Source organism: Microtus pennsylvanicus, chromosome 13 (assembly GCF_037038515.1).
Source record: "Microtus pennsylvanicus isolate mMicPen1 chromosome 13, mMicPen1.hap1, whole genome shotgun sequence".
Taxonomy (NCBI): Eukaryota; Metazoa; Chordata; class Mammalia; order Rodentia; family Cricetidae; genus Microtus; species Microtus pennsylvanicus.
The window spans coordinates 48,395,474-48,400,220 of record NC_134591.1 but is presented as its reverse complement, the minus strand read 5'-3'; positions in this window follow the sequence as shown (position 1 = coordinate 48,400,220).

The following is a 4,747-nucleotide window of genomic DNA, read 5'->3' as shown; positions in this document are numbered from 1 at the left end:
GAAGTGTAACCACAGTTCCTGTTTTGTTCTTTCTCGGACCCTCTTTTTGTAAGATGAAAGTAGCTCATGGCCAGACTGCTTTATCTGCTGGGCTGTGCTTCCATGCCCACCCCTTGGATGCAAGGCTTCAATTCTGACAGTCTTCCAGGACTCAGTTTGTGCCTGGTTCTCTGCTTTACCCAGAAGCTGCAATGGCAAGCAAAGCAGATGTGGTCCCTGTCCTAGGACGATGGTAGTCCAGTGCCGTAGAGACACAGACCAGATCTAGTTGAAGCTATGGTGCGGGCTCTGAGCACAGATGCCTTGGAGTTGAAGGACAGCATTCAGGGCGGGATTTGTCCCAACTCTGGTGGGCTGGAGTGATGGCGAGGACGATACTACTATAACCGTTTCCTGTTGGAGTCGAACTTCTATAGCAGTTCCGGTTCCTGGGATGCTCAGCCCCTACAGCTCCAGGGAACCAGGATCCTTTTCAGAGTTCTACTGCCCAACACAGCTGTCAACTGCACAGCCTCCCTGAACACAGCGAGGAGGCACTCAACCTTCATCCTGACACCCAGAACTCTTCCTTTCCCTAGCTCCTCAGAGTCAAAAGGGGCAGCCTGCCCTTTATGGATGGAGGATGGAAAGCAGCCTAGGTCTAGGCTAGGAGAGCCTTTCAGTGGTGAGATTTCCTTATCATGGTATTAGAAGAACAATTCTAGAAGTCCAGGGACATACCTTTCAATGTGCCCAATGGCTAGTGACTCTATAGTTTATGGACCTAACTTCTTTCTCTTCTTCCTGGCTCACCTCTGATCGCGTTTCCCCCACCCAGCTTTCTTTCCCATCCTCTGTGGGTAGATTTTGTCCCCATGGCTGCTATGATTCTAATGTGTTATTTTTGACCGTGCATAGCACCAGGGCCTTGCACATGCTGGGCCGGTTCGCTACCATTGAGCTAACCCTCAGCCCTTCCAGTGCTTTAATGAACTAACTTTGTCACCTTACCTTCTTCTCACCGCTCTTTCCGTGTTGGGAGCACCCGAGAACAGTAGCTGAGTCTATTGCATCGCTCTGTTCCTAGCACACAGGGCAAGGCTTCCCAAAGCATGCTGTATTGTGAGTTTGTTTTATTTAGAAATGTAGCCATTTAGTGAGAAGTAAATGGTCCTTGGCCTGGTGAGGAGAGGAAGTGGGAACAGCATTAGCAGCGAGAGAGTCGCAGTATAACCTTTCTTCAAGGTTAGTACCTCTCCATCCTCTAGACAAAAAGAGTTTGGGTTGGCCCACTACATTCTAAAGGAGGGCCAGAGAGCTGCCTTCCTGATCCTGGACACCTTCATGCACTTGCACTACAAGGGCTGGGGCTCCGAGGGCTGGGTGTGTGTGGGGTAGGGTGGGAGGAGAATGAAATGGGCTGAGAGTGTGGCTCTCAAGGGTGGGATATGGGAGAAAGGGGCTGCCCCAGAGTCTGACCTTGCGAGCTGAAGGATCACTCACAGGGTTGGAGAAGAACATCATGTTTCTAGTCCCTACCTGACTCCTAGTATGGCTCAAAGCAACAGTAGTCCCCCCTTACCCGGGGCGGGAGATACATTTCCAAGATCCATTCCTCTCTTCCCCAAAGCTTGTTGCATTGCCCAAAGTCTTGTGAATTTATGTTGTCCAGAAATGTGGACACCTGAACCTTAGATAGTACCAGGGTCTATGTGTTTTTTTAAACCTTTATACACATAAATCTGTGTTGTAGTTTAACATATATTAAGCACAATAGGAGTCTAACAATAGCTAACAATAAAATATAATAGTATATTAAAAAAGAGTTATTTACAACGTATGAAGCATTTGTTTCTGGAATTTTCCATCTAATATTTTTAGACTGTGGTTTGAGCAACCTGTGGAAAGGAAAAGTGAGGATAAGGGGAGACTCCTACACAGAGCCCCAGAGGTCCGTGTGCATTGGCTGGAAAGCCATACTGGGCAGGAATAACTTCAGAGAAAGGAAATCAGGTTCCCACTGTGAACATCACTAATAGATTTTATGCTGGGTGGACCATACATTTACTCTGTGGACCTGGGATAGGCTGCTGGGGAAAGGAGCTCAGTCACACGGCTCCTCACCTAGCCCTACCTGACATGCAGCAAAGGCTTGTTGAACTCCCTACGACTAGGCATCCCAGATACAAGTTCTTAGTATAGCCATGGGCTTGGTCAGAGGAAGGAAATTCATCTACCTTCGCCCAATGAGCTTGTAGTCTGATGGCGGTAGCTTTGTGGTCCAGGTCTGGGACAATAATTTCTATGAAAGCAGGCCCAGGAGACTCTCCGTAAGAAGCAGCATTTGAATTAGGCCTTGGAGGCTGGGGGTTCGAACAGTAGAAGCCTGGGTTTGAGACAAAAGCAATCAAGACATTTTATCCTGATGAGTGGGGACATTCAGAAGAGATGAGAGTGAGCCCAGGGCAAAGCTGAGAGGCCCACCCTGCCTGTTCTCTGTGGTCACCTGGGCTCTCTCTGCACTGTAAAAGGTCTTCAAGTTCTCTCTCATTGGTCCATAGTCCAGTGCTGGGTCACTTACCATGGTGGTAAGGGGTACACTGCCATTCAGGGGTCCAGAGGCCCTCAATCAAGGTTCTCTATCCTTTTCTAGAGGGTTATTTTTTAAATACCATGAAGCCTCCTTGGGCAGACTAGTGAAGTCCATAAACCCCTAATAATAAAGATTTTTAAATGATGCAAAAAAATCAGATTTATAAAAGTAATGAAATCTACTAAGATTCAAATATCAAAATGTTAAAAAAATTGTTATATAGTATGATATATGGTAAGATAGTTTGGGATGTATAATGATAATGTTGGGTGTGGTGCTATATGCCTGTAGTTCTTCTTGGAAGATTGAGGGCTTAAATCCTCTATTTTTAGACCAGCTCATACAACACAGCAAGACTCAGTCTTAAAAGAGAAAAACAAGAAATAAATGTAACACATTAAATATAGCATAGTACTGATATTATAGTATAATTTTAAAGTGGTCAGCAGTAGAATTTTGACATTTCTACAAGAACGTGTTTAAATTTTCTATGGGTTATAAAACTGTAGGTACAGGAAATATTGATGGGCTCTATTGCATCCATTATTAAATAAAATGCAGTATTTTAGTTTAGAAGTTTCTGGAAATAAAGTTAATTTGTTTTTGCAGCCAGACTTACAGAACTGTGATCCAACAGACTTTATCCATAGGCCTCTTGGGAATTGTGGACCTCAGCTCCAGGTTCTTTTCATTGTCTACTCAGTAAAGAGAGAGACAGAGAGAATAGAGGATTCTGGAAGGCATGTTTGTTAAAGGGCTATGTCTGGAGGTTGTATGGATTGGTGTGCTGTCTCTGCTCTGGATCACCATGTTACCTAATGTTGGGAGCTGCAGACCCTCAGACCTTGAATATCCCGTGACCTCTTGCCTGCTGGAGTAAACAAATTGCTTCCCAGTGCTTGCAGCTGCTCTGAGCATGAGACCCTCATGAGTTCCTGATGGCAGGGGAGTGGTTTCAGGTGGGCTTGCAATTGAAAAATCCCGAGAGCTAGGGCATGGCCATTAGACAAGGAGAGCCCTATATAAGCTGCTCTGGAACATAAAAGAATTGGCATTCTTGTTTCAAGGATGACCCGTGTCTCTGTTTCTGTGTCTGTGTTTCAATCTCCAGTCCCTTTACCTGTAGTCCGCGTAGTACAGGTGCTCTAATCTAACCCCGCAGAGCCTCCTGAGTGCTGCTCCAGCCCTCTGAAAGGGGTCAAAGGCTGGTCCTGGCCTTCATGGTCCAGGGAGGGTGCATCATCCTCTGACCCTCAATGGATTAGCCTCCAGTATCTGGACCACTTCCGTGTTGGTGAAGTATCCCTGACTCCACAGTTTTCTGGGTGCAGGGCCTGCATATTCTTCTTTTCTCTCCATGATCCTTGCCCACTTCATTCCCTTCTCCTCTGCCTTTCTGCCATCTTTTCCATTGCTCCACTAATGAAAATGGCATGAGCATGGGTTTCTGGGATGTGGGGATGTTTGCTCTGGGGTTATCATGTGGAAGGAAGCTTTATTCTGCAGACTTCCTGAGGAGATGGCCCACAACAGAGCCAAAGTGCCGGCTCTGCTGTTGCTGTGTTCAGCCACATAACGGCGGATATGTACACACGGTCCCTGCCATCCGGGAGTTTAGGGAGACACACCAACTTGGAAGCAAACAGATGCAAGCCCACGCGAGTGACAGCTGCATTTAACACAAGCCCATGAAAAAGCATGTTGAATATTTACATGCTTTCCCTAGTAAAGTGTTGTACAAGTGATGTATGTACAAATACTGTTCTGATGAATTATTACATGGAGAATGTATTTCCTATAACTACATCTGGGGTGGGCACTAACTAGCAGTCATCACTTTGGAAGGCTGCTTCACAGAATATCCCCGGCCATTCTCTGTGGTGTCCTGTGTGTGTGGGTGTCACAAACTGTGCGAACAGGGCGAGGTTAGTAATTTGTGGTACACATGGTGTGTATTGGCAGGTATGTCCTTAAGAGAGGACTGTGATGGTTTTGTGCTGGAGTCTGTGCTTGTGCTTGTGTGTGTGCACGTGATGTGTGTGTGTGTGTGTGTGTGTGTGTGAGAGAGAGAGAGAGAGAGAGAGAGAGAGAGAGCGAGCGTGTGTGGGCTTCTGTGAGTGATGATGTCTTTGGCAAGGGTACATATGTCTGCACACACCCGGGAGCACCAGGAGA